The 12,652-nt window shown below is 37.4% G+C and overlaps 1 long non-coding RNA gene across 1 annotated transcript in view; it reads left to right on the top strand.

Annotated features, from left to right (window-relative positions):
• The window catches only part of LOC116884063, a 110,159-nt gene extending 98,257 nt beyond the window's left edge, over window positions 1–11,902 (top strand). The window contains exon 3 of the long non-coding RNA XR_004385813.1: window positions 10,242–11,902. This is a non-coding gene — a long non-coding RNA (uncharacterized LOC116884063). The remainder of the gene's footprint in view (window positions 1–10,241) is intronic.
• The last annotated feature ends 750 nt before the right edge of the window (window positions 11,903–12,652 follow it).

The following is a 12,652-nucleotide window of genomic DNA, read 5'->3' as shown; positions in this document are numbered from 1 at the left end:
CTCTCCTTTTAGCTTTAGAAGTAGTCTCTTTGGGCCCAAATAGCATGCACATATGAAAAGACATGCTCTGTTATTCACAGGAAAGCTCACATTCCTTAGCAATTCTCACTTTGCTATTTAGATGGATATTAGATAGAATACAATGGCTAAAAATAGATGGACTACTAATTGAGGAACACCTACCCCTGGAGTAAGTTATGATGTTTAAGCAATCACAATCTGCTTCATAATTTTGAGGGCAAACAATCTCTGTAAATCATAGAATTTGGGTTGGTGACAATACTTATAGTCACTGATGTCCTGTCTGCAGAATATTCTTACATTGAGTTGTCCTCGGAAAGAGAAGAATATCAGGAAAAGATAGAAAATTCTTTTGTATGTTAAAACTCCTTAGATAATTGAGATTGCTCAAAATAATACTGATTTGAGTGTGTTTCTTTCTTTAGAAACAATGTGATACAGGTAAAAGAATTTTCAGACATATAAGACACAGCATAGGGGTTGGGGATTTAACTCAGTGGTAGAGTGCTCACCTAGCAAACAGAAAGCCCTGGGTTCAGTCCTCAGCTCCGGAAAAAAAAAAGACACAGCATAATGTCCTAGTTAGCTATCATGACTATAAGAATAAGAAAACAACATGATAATAATATTTATCTAGAAAATACCCCAAAGTTTTCAGACTTCCATTACTGTGTAGCAAGATATACAGTTCATAAAGATTGAGAAAGTAAATGATCCTTACAAGTTTCAGGATTCTTCTATAACATACAAGATTCACAGCTTTGATCAACCCCCCCCCCACACACACACACAATGGTATACAAAAGTAGTCACAATTACTGTAGGGGAGAGATTCTTTGAGGGCTAACTGGCTTTAACATGTGCAGCCTTTGAGGGTCATCACACAAGCTAGGTTGGACTATAGGTAATAGGTAAAAGATTATCTTTGAGCTATGCATTTGTAAGTAAGCCCTCGCCTACACTGATGTAAGCCCAATAAACTCAAAATTTTATGGTGCCAGATTTGGCCAGTATTGTTAATTCAGCTGGTTGTCAGTAGTGTCCTATCTGGGGAGAATTTTGCCCCAGGGAAAATCAGTTTATTATCCATTTAACTTACAATTTTATGTCACCATCAAATATTTTATCTGTCATAAACAAGGGATTCTATTTACTTTGATTCAAGCAAAAAATGGAACAATTATTACTGTTCTGCCTTACAATCACTATAATAAAAACCGTTGGTAGATTTTTTTATTATCATTTAGTTTGCTATTGCTTGAGTCATTTCATTGAATCCAATGCACATTTAGAATAACGTCGAGAAAAGGCTATTAAACGGTGCCTAGTCGATTTTGTTTTCCATGAACCTATCATAGTTGGGCAAATAAAGTCATAGTTGAAGGGAACAGTGAGAAATAAGCTGTGATGGGAAATGGTGTAACAACTACTCAGCTTCCTATAACATTAATGGCATCTGTAACAAGTGCAAGGTGGTTGTGTCTCTTTGCTTTTACTTTCAAAGGCAACAGAGCTTTGCTACAGTTGGGGAGAATGACCTATAACATCTCTTAGAATGGGACTGAGAGCTGAATAGGCCTCAAGAGGAACCAGCTATGTATTGGGCTCTTATGCAGGAAGGAAACTCATTGAGTACATCTTTCAGTTCCTTTTAGTTATTTGTGTGATTCCAAAATCACATTCTGTCCTGTATTTGAAGGGTGCATCTGTGTAGGTGTTGGGGAGGATGTTCTGTGAGTATATGTGCGTGTGTGTGTGTGTGTGTGTGTGTGTGTGTGTGTGTGTGTATCAGAGATGAACAAAAGCATTTTCTCTTCAACAAGACCAATGTCTTAGAATTTTGAGATAAAGTCTTCCAAGTAGACTTGGCAGTATGGCCTGTGAGTCCCCCAAATCTACCTGTCTCTGACTTCTAAGTCTCAGATTACAAACATACACCACCATATCTGGCTTTTGTACATGGATTCCAAAGATTACTGTTAGATCTTCAGATGTGTTTGACTTTTACCAGTTATTTCCTGAATGCCTCATTTCTCAGTAATGCTGTCAATAAGGTCAGATAACCGTTTCTAGGATATGTCCTTACTAGCATAAAACAATCATTCTTTAGACATTTAATTGTACAGACATAATGATCTTATCATATGCGACCCATCCATGAAATACCCAGATGAATGAAATCTTCACATTGACGTAGTTTCTAGTTTTAATCATTTCAGTTCATCTTCCTTAACATGGTGTCAAGACTGCTGTGAAACCATAGCTACTTTGATTTTGTTTTTGTTTTCAATTTCCCATAAGTCACCCTCTGCTAGAGGGCTAATGAACCATGAAGTGAGGACTGAGGGGAAGCTAGAAGAAATTAAATTAACTTGTAGATAATTGATTGATTGGTTAATTTCTGCTGCTTCATTATTTTTTCCAGAAGTGACTGACAAGTCTTTGTAGCATAAAGGAATACATGTGGATAAGTGTCCAGAAGAGAATGATTTGTAAATGAGATTTTTTTCAAAATTTTCACTTATGCTACATATGTGTAGGGGAGCTAGGTCAGTCCATGCATGCTATTTTGTTTGTGGTTCAGTCTCTGTGAGCCCCCAGGGGCCCAGGTTAGTTGTCTCTGTACGTCTTCTTATGGTGTTCTTGACTCCTCCAGTTCCCTCAATCATTAGCCCCAACCTTCCACAAGACTTCTTGACTTCTACCTCATGTTTGGCTGTGGGACTACTTATCTCTTTCTATCAGGTGCTAAAAGAAATCTCTCAGAGGTCAGTGGTTCTAGACTCCTGTCTGCAAGCATAGCAGAGTATCATTAATAGTATCAGGGGTTGCCTGTCTCCCATAGGTTGGGTCTCAAGTGGGGCCAGTCATTGGTTATCCATTTCCCCAATCTCTGCTCCATCATTATCCCTGCACATATTGTAGGCAGGGCAAAGTTTGGGTCAAAGATTTTGTGGATGGGTCGGTGTCCCCCTCCCTCCTGAGTATTTTTACATCGATATTCTCAAGGGAAATTGATCTGAAATTCTCTTTCTTTGTTATGTCTCTGTGTGGTTTAGATATAAGCCTAATTGTGGCTTCAAAGAATGAATTGGGTAGCATTCCTTCAGTTTCTATTTTGAATTTTTTTTTTTTTTGTTTTGTTTTGTTTGTTGAAAGACTTTTAATGACTGCTTCTATTTCTTTAGGGGTATTGGGACTGTTTAGATGGTTTATCTGATCCTGATTTAAGTTTGGTACCTGGAATCAGTCTAGAAAAATTGTCCATTTCCTCCAGATATTCCAGTTTTGTTGAATATAGGCTTTTGTAGTAGGAGCTGATAATATTTTGATTTCCTCTGTTCCTGTTGTTATGTCTCCCTGGTCATTTCTTATTTTGTTAATTTGGATACTGTCCCTGTGCCCTCTGGTTAGCCTGGCTAAGAGTTTATCTATCTTGTGGATTTTGTCAAAGAACCAGCTTCTGGTTTTGTTGATTTTTTTTGTATAATTCTTTTTGTTTCTCCATGGTTTATTTCAGCCCCTGACTTTGATTATTTCCTGCAGTCTACTCCTTTGGTATATTTGATTATTTTTATTCTAGAGATTTCAGGTGTACTGTCAAGCTGCTAGTGTTTGCTCTCTCCAGTTTCTTTTTCGAGGCACTCAGAACTATGAGTTTTCCTCTTATCACTGTTTTTATTGTGTCCCATAGGTTTGAGGACATTGTGCCTTCATTGTGATTAAATTCTAAAATGTCTTAATTTTTTTCTTTATTTCTTCCTTGACCAAGTTATCATTGAATAAAGAATTGTTCAACTTCCATGTGTATGTGAGTTTTCTGTTGTTTTTGTTGTTATTGAAAACCAGCCTTAGTCCACAGTGATTTGATAGGATGCATGGGATTATTTCTATCTTTCTGTATCTGTTGAGGCCTGTTTTGTGACAGATTATATGGTCAATTTTGGAGAAGGTACCATGAGGTGGTGAGAAGAAGATATATTCCTTTGTTTTAGAATGAAATGATCTGTAGATATCTGTTAAGTCCATTTGGTTCATAACATCTGTTTGCTTCACTTTGTCTCTGTTTAGTTTCTGTTTCCATTATCTGTGCATTGATGAGAGTGGGGTGTTGAAATCTCCTATTATTATTGTGTGAGGTGCAATGTGTGCTTTGAGCTTTAGTAAAGTTTCTTTTATGAATGTGGATGCCCTTACATTTGGAACATAGATGTTCAGAATGGAGAGTTCATTTTGGTAGATATCTCCTTTGATGAATATGCAGTGTTTTTCCTTATCTTTTTTGACAACTTTTGGTTGAAAATTGATTGTATTCAATATTAGAATGGCTGCTCCAGCTTGTTTCTAGGAACTGTTTTCTTAGAAAATTATTTTCCAGTTTTATACTCTGAAATAGTATCTGTCTTTGTCACTGAGGCGCATTTCCTGTATGCAGCAAAATGTTGGGTCCTGTTTATGTATCCAGTCTATTAGTGTATATCTTTTTATTGGGGAATTGAGTCCATTGATATTAAGAGACATTAAGGAATAATGATTGTTGTTTCCTGTTATTTTTGTTCTTAGGGCTGGAATTATGTTTGTCTGACTATCTTCATTTGGGTTTGTTGCAAGAAGATTACTTTCTTGCTTTTTGTAGGGTGTAGTTTCCCTCCTTGTGTTGGACTTTTCCATCTATTATCCTTTGTAGGGCTGGATTTATGGAAAGTTACTGTATAAATTTGATTTTGTCATGGAAATCTCAGTTTCTCCATGTATGTTAATTGAGAGTTTTGTTGGATATAGTAGCCTAGGCTAGCATTTGTGTTCTCTTAGCATTTCTGTAACATCTTTCAAGGATCTTCTGGCTTTCATAGTCTCTGGTGAGAAGTCTGGTGTAATTCTGATAGTTCTACCTTTATATGTTACTTGACCTTTTTCCCCTTACTGCTTTTATTATTCTTTCTTTGTTTTGTGCATTTGGTGTTTTTTTTTCCCATTATGTGACAGGAGAAGTTTCTTTTCTGGTCTAATCTATTTGGAGTTCTGTAGGCTTCTTATATGTTTGTAGGCATCTTTTTCTTTAGGATAGGAAAGTTTTCTTCTGTAATTCTGTTGAAGATATTTACTGCCTCTTTAAGTTAGGAATCCTCATTCTATTCTATACCTATTACCCTTAGGTTTGATCTTCTCATTATGTCCTGGATTTTCTGGATGTTTTGTGTTAGGAGCTTTTTGTGTTTTGCATTTTCTTTGATGGTTGCGTCAATGTTTTTTATGGTATTTTCTGCCCTGAGCTTCTTTTTCCTTTTTTTCTTTTTTCTTTTTATCTCTTGTACTCTGTTTATACTTGCTTCTATGAGTCCTGATCTCTTTCCTAAGTTTTCTATTTCCAGGGTTTTCTCTCTTTTTGATTTCTTTATTGTTTCTATTTCCATTTTTAGATACTGGCTGGTTTAGTTCAATTCCTTCACCTGTTTGTTTGATTTTTGTATTTTTTCTTTAAGGATTTCTACCTGTTTATCTGTGCTGTCCTGTATTTCTTTAAGGGAGGTATGTATGTCTTTTTTTAAGTCCTCTATCATCATCATGAGTTGTGATTTTAAATCAAATCTTGCTTTTCCAGTTTGTTGGGGGTATCCACGGGTTGCTGTGGTACGGAACTGGGTTCTGATGATGCCAAGTGGCCTTGGTTTCTGTTGCTTAGGTTCTTGCCATCTGCTTATCTTTGGTGTTAGCTGGCCTTACTGTCTTTGGCAATGACTTGATCATACTGTAAGCCTGTGTGTCAGTACTACTGGGAGACCAGCTCTCTCCCCTCAGGAGCTGGCATGGGGTTAACTCAGGGTACAGACAGAAATCAGAAGGATCCTGTCCCAGACTGCTCCTTAATTCCTTTCTCCTGAGGGCTCATTGAGGATTCCTCTTGGGCCAGGAATGTCAGCAGAAATGGTGCTCTCAGGTGTGTCAGCACTTCTGGGAGACCAGCTTTCTCCCCATGGTATCTGGGTAGTGAGAGCTGTGGCACAGGGTCAACTCATGGCATGAAAATTTTGATTTCAATGGTACATGTAAAGAAGAAATCAATTCATCAGCCTTTTAGATGATTTATGGTGAGTGACTTGGGCCATTCAGAAAAGGCAACACCAAATCATTAATTTGTCTTCAATTCCCAGAAGAATTGATCCTTGAAAGCAAATGCCTAACTTAGAATTTTTCCCCTGATCCCAATGTCCGTCACAGAACTTAAGCCCAAAAAATTCTGAGACAAAATACTGCGTGTTTAGACACCATCTTTCATAAAGAGTATTCTTTCCTTATCTGGCAATAATGTTTGTGCTTAAGTACAAGTGCTTTGTGATTTAATAGGATGGAGCTTCCCTTCTCAAGTAACCAGATTTATAATACACTGAGCTATTAAAGAAAAATAAAACCATCACCTCCACATTATTCATAATTACAGTATTATCCAAAGTATATAACACCTGCAGTTGTATTGCACTCCAGCTACAAGAAAGAGTATACCAGAGATAATTAATCTTCAAATGACCATGTTTGTCTTCTAAGAGTTTAAAAAGCCTTCAGATTTTCTTACAATAATTATGCCTAGTGTGCCCTTTAAAGAAAGTAACTTCTTTTTGGATATTTAAAAATTGTTCCATTAACATGGAGCAGCACTTAGAAAAATAGACTGAACTTTAGTTATGCTTTCCGATGACAGCACTGAATATCAGCGAGCTGTTGAGTGATGGAATAAAGTCTGCAAAAGTGAAATGGGAGGCTAAATGTAGCCTGTGCAGCTCCTGGAACGGTGCCATTCAGAGCCGCACAATGTAGAAAGTGCATCGCTGTGACAAGCTCTCTCTCTCTCTGAGCTTTGGGGAGGACGCATTTAATGTGATCATGTTGTCTTTTAGCGCCTGCATGTCTTCGATTTTATTCTGTGATAAGTGCATTGCATGTCGCAAGTGCAGGTGTTGTGTTTGTCTTGGGGTTCCTGCATGTGCAAGTCACACTTGAGTTCAGGCAAGGCATTATAATTCTTTAGTTTCCAAGTTACTTTAAGGAGCAGGGGGAGATGGTTCTGGGGATAAAATGCTTTCAGCGCAAGCATGAAGACTGCTGTTTGGATTCCCAAAGTCCGTGAAAATTCTGAGTAAGACAAGGACCTTCCAGGACAAATTAATTGGTACCTAGACTAGTCATACCAGCAGCTCTAGGGCTCAGCTGAGACCTGAGATATATATATATATATATATATATATATATATATATATATATATATTAGATAATATTATTTATATTTTAAGGTTTACAGAAGCCAAGTAAATGCACCACATTTATATATTAAGTAGAGAAAAGGACATAAGTCATATTCATTTTAAAATCAAAATTATCTCGTTTCAATTTTTATACAGTTAAATATATCCATTTTAATTATTCACTTGATGATTTCACACATATGTGTATACAGTTATAAAACTGATATCTAGCTTTACGACATGGATTATGCTTTACAGCTAGCCCTCAAACTGAATATTCTCTAGGTAAGCATTCATGTCTTAAGTTTCTTTTGTATATTTCACATATACATGTATATGTAATTAATTTATACTTATCTTAATGTCTTTAGTACTTCTGTAATAGAACAACATACTAGATAAGGTAAAAGGGAAAGCATTTTATGCTTCTGTTGGAATATCATAGAGAAGAACCTCATTACCATGTATGATGAATGCATGCTATTTGAAAAGTTATATTTCTGACATTGTATGCAATGAAAGTCACTTTTTAAAATGCTATTTTAAAATGTAAATGGACATGTTTCAACTTAACACTTTCAGCAATGTGTTTTAAGGTGGGATTGAATACTAATGCTCCTTTGAAAAGAAAAAGAAAACTGTATTATGCCTTTTGTATATGTACACGTATTACTCTATGAATATTTAGTAATGTTGCTTGCCTCTGATGTATAATAATAAAATGACTTTGATGCTGAATAACAGCTAATAAATCAATTTTTTAATTCGGGAAAGAGAAAACTATAAAGCTAAGGTGAAGTTACTGGTGGGGCTTTTGCTCCCTGCTAACACATTATAGGTCTAAAAAAGGGATTTACTAGATTTTATCAGAACCCCAGTTCCACCATCCCTAAGCTAAGAATAGAACTATTGTCAAGATGTCCTTAACCCTTCTGTGAGAGAAGACCCCTCATGACACTACACTTCCACAAATGGCTGCACTGTATTTAAGGTCACTGTTTCCTACGTTCAGAACAAAATAAGATCATTGATAATTTTATAAACCTTGCAACACCAAAAAAAGCAATCATGAACTCTTCTCATATTTCCTATGAGTCAAGAGACTCAGATAGAACTTAATTACCTTCATCTCGAGATGAACAAACCTACAATATCACAGTGGCTATGAAGGCTTCACTAGACATTAAAAGCAATCAAATAAGTTACGTATTTCTTAAATGCACAGATGGAGTAGACACAGAATATACGTTCATTTTTCCCTACACAAGATAGAGAAAAGAAGAAAAGGATGACAATTCTTAAGCATGTCCAGAACATAAGGTAAACATTGTACTTTGAACTCGGAAAAGATTTTTTATCTTCCTGTCTTACCTTCCAGATAGACTAAGGCAGGGATGGGATATTCATGCATCCCAGGTGACTTTGTCACTTGTCTATCATAGAAATAAGTCCTCTCTCACATCTCACTAATTAGATATTTCTTCAGTTGTCTCTCTTGTCCTCTGGACCTCACCTTAGTGAAGAATCAGTGGTCTCATTATCCTTGGCCTTGCTCTCTTATGGGTTCTCTGTCATATCATTTTCTTTATCAAAGCTTTCTGTCGAAGACAGGAAGCTCACTGGAGCATTTTAGTACTCTATATAGAGAAACTCCTGCATGTTCTGGACTTTGTATACCCATGGAGACAGGATTGCAGAGAAGTTGCAATGGCTTACTACTTGAAACCTACCAGAACCTAATTGAGTTGAGCCACCATTGTAATGATCAAGGAGTGTCTATCATGATGTAGAAAGATAGACATGAGGCTGCTTCAGGCAGAAAGCACTACGGTCCTATCAATATCTGAGTCACTTCTTTTGAGGTGGTTTTATCTGTCACCAGATCTCTTGTGTTTGAAGTGAATACATCATCAAAATTCTGCCCATCTACATCAAAGGATAAGTGAGCTGTATCTTTGTTCTTTACTGTGTATGTGTTTTCACTCTTAACAACATGGCCAGGAAAGGAAATTTCTGAATCCTCAAGCTGTGCTTCTCATTTATTAAAAACCCAATCTTCTGATTATTTCTATCTGATTAATTACTATAAGGCAATCAAGCAAAACCATGCCATGGCCTCTGTATTTTGTTTACAAATTGATTCTGACTGTCCTGTATGAGATTCCTAGCTCATTTTTTTTCTAACACCCCCCCTTTCATGGACAAGTAGCACATGAACACAATTCAGCCACGTTCCCTGCCATTTTATAACAAGGATGACCTTTCTTCAAGTTTCTAATAGCACATTTCCTATACCAAAGGGGATGTAGTTTTAACAAGGTGACATTTGAACAGAATTTGAAGGTAGTTACAGTCAGCCATGTGGACACTTGTGGGAACAGTGGTCCCTACAGAGGATGGTCCACGAGCCCGCCTCTGGCTTGAAAAATATCAAGAATTCTGTGTAAGCACAATAGAAGGAGAGCAGGAAGGATAGTGGACGAAAAGAAGGCAATGAAAGCCAGACCTCAGGTTAGTGGTCTGACATCACTTTTCATCTAAATGACACAGAGGTCATTCAAAAGACTCGAATCAAGAAATCGCCATGAAGCATCTCACATTTAAATGTCAAACTGCTTCTGTTATGTTAACAGAATTCAGCTTATGGAAATTATTTTTCATCAGAGTGCTAGGTGAATTCAGTTAAAGAAATAAATTAGAGGATGGGGGAGAGAGAGAGAGAGAGAGAGAGAGAGAGAGAGAGAGAGAGAGAGAGAGAGCTCTTGGAGATGGCTAGCTTGGAAATCTTCACTATGGAGCAGTCAACATCTAAGTTATGGAAAGTGATTGCAGAGGAATAAAAGGAAAAATGAAACTGATGGAATTGTAAACTCAAGAAAAGAGAATAATCAACTCTTTAAGGTTTAGTTTGTTTAAATGCTGCTGAAAATTACTCTCTCTCTCTCTCTCTCTCTCTCTCGTATGTGTGTGTGTGTGTTTCAGTTAATGGATTGAAATCAATATCATATGGAAATCTGCACTCTCAGTGTCAACTGAAGAGGAAAGAGAAGACAACAGAGACAAAGGCACTGGGAAGTCATTGGATGCATTTCCTGTGGAGAAAGGTGAGGAAACAGGAGAACGAAATGAGACACAGGGTACTGTAGAGAGTCCCTGGGAAAGTGACATAAAAAGAATCTAAAGTAAGAAGTAGAGAGCAGAGCTTTCAATCCCAGCAGAAATGTTCTCTCACTCTAGCAGAAGGGACAACAAGTGTGTGGGCAGGTGGTGCTTATGCTACAGTACTTGTGGGTATTTTTAGATGTCAGCTCTCATCTGCTCATTCTGTTTGCTTGAAGAAGTATGCCGAGAAGTCATTAGCTGAGGATGAAGGCAAATGTGCTAGAACTATGAAAGAGGCATGCTGGAGTCAATAAAGGAACTTACTAGCCAACAGTATTGCACAGTGTAGTGTCCAAACTGATGCCAGTGTTCAACATTTGTCTGACTTAATTATCTATTCTGAAAAGAATCTACTCATGATGGTGTGTTTTTTCTTAAATACACTTTTTCTTACGCATCTGGAAAGAAAAATGAGTAGTTTGCTTTCACTTGGAAGAGGGTTTTGTCAGGAACTGAGAAGGATGCTATATAAATATGTAAACTATTATTTAAAGTGTGTTTTAATGATGCAGAAATGATCATCCACTTCATGATATGACACACAAAAGAACAATGGAGTTTAGAGTACTTGTTCTTGATTATGTTGGAGGACCACTAAAAAAAAAGAGTTATTATCAGTGAACTAAACAAAAGAAACTTGGCCTTTTGGGGTAGGTTATTTGAATTAATTGGCTACCTGAGTTGGGAATAGATTAACACAAAATTTAACATTGATCTGAGGTGAAGCATGTCATAAGCAGGTCATGGAGCGAGCTGATCACCTTGCAGCCCCTGTGAAGAAGAAGAGGTACACAGAAATTGACTACTGGTACCCAGCTCAACTTCTCCTTCTTATGAAATCTGAGGCGCAATATGTGGAGTGATGAGGTATTGTCTATCAGTTATAGCAGTTGTAGTATTGAAAGAGATGATGTGCTCAGTTAATAAAGAAATGTTCTCAGAAGAATGACAGGTAACAATATAACCAGGAAAGAAAGCATGACACCTTAGAAGTCAAGGGAGAAGTGAGTTTTAAAGAATGAGGAGGTGGTTTTGAATCAGTTTTAGAAAATGACAAGGGAATAGTTCTCAAAAAAGACTTGACCCATGAGTCATAGATGTAGACATTTAAGGAATTTGTTAGGTTGGACTGCAATTTCGATGGATCTTAGCAGGGAACAGAGGTCAAAGCACTGTGCTTGTGTAAGTTAGGTGATACAACACAAGACATTGGAGGAAAACACACTGAAGGAAGGGCAACTGTAACATATAGGTCCAACAGAGAGTGAGGATATAGGCAACACAAAGGTCCAGATATGAAAAGGATTTTTAGATGGAGAGAAGAAGGCTTAATCAGAATGAAGGGCACATGACAAGCTCTCAGAAACCCAGGAGAGTGAAACACAACTAAAAGCCACAACCAGGACATCAGGGTACAAGTGGTTTGAAATAACTGGGCTTTTACTTTGGGCTGAAAGTTTAAATTAGAATGGGGTAGGGAGGTAAGGTATGTGAGGAGGATGGCATAGAGGACTCAAGTCACAAATGCATGAGGAAGCCATGTACAGAACTACTAGATTGTAAACTAAATAAGATTATAATTATAGACAGAGAAGACTTTGAACAGAAGTGCCTTGCATGAGTAGACAATGCCCCTTCCAGGAGACATGCAGAAGCATGAGGAAACTGCTCATTTTACTTCCACAATCAGGCTCCAGAGAGAGGAGCAGGTGGAGGATATGAAGAGAGAGAAAAAAAGAGAGGGAGATAGAGAAAAAAGAGAGATTTGCTGGATAACATTCTTTTTATGCAAATTGAAATTCTAGCACATGAAATGGTGCCACACCCATATCCACAGTTAGGGTGGGTCACACCCTTGTGACAAAGTCAGGTATCTTTATCTTCCCTGATTCTTGGACCTATAACATTTACAATCAATATTGAACACCCCACCCTCTCTAAGAAGCAACAAACAGGACAGAAGACAAAGTTCAAAGCCTCTTCTGAGACTCAAAGGCAACCTTTTGCTCTGAGAGCCCACAAAAACAAACAAACAAACAAAAAAGCCACAGTCTCTCAAGCCAGTAGCAATGAGCAGAAAGATTGTTATTGCGAAAGATGAATGGAGGCAAAAATGGTAGAGATGAGGCCAAAGCAATAGTAAACTACAGCACAGCACACATTATTCCTATAGAGCCATGAGGGCACATGCTAACATGATTCGAGCTGCCAAAGTCTTGTGATGGAGCACT

Source organism: Rattus rattus, chromosome 14 (genome assembly GCF_011064425.1).
Source record: "Rattus rattus isolate New Zealand chromosome 14, Rrattus_CSIRO_v1, whole genome shotgun sequence".
NCBI lineage: Eukaryota > Metazoa > Chordata > Mammalia > Rodentia > Muridae > Rattus > Rattus rattus.
This window is presented reverse-complemented; position numbering and strand designations above follow the sequence as displayed.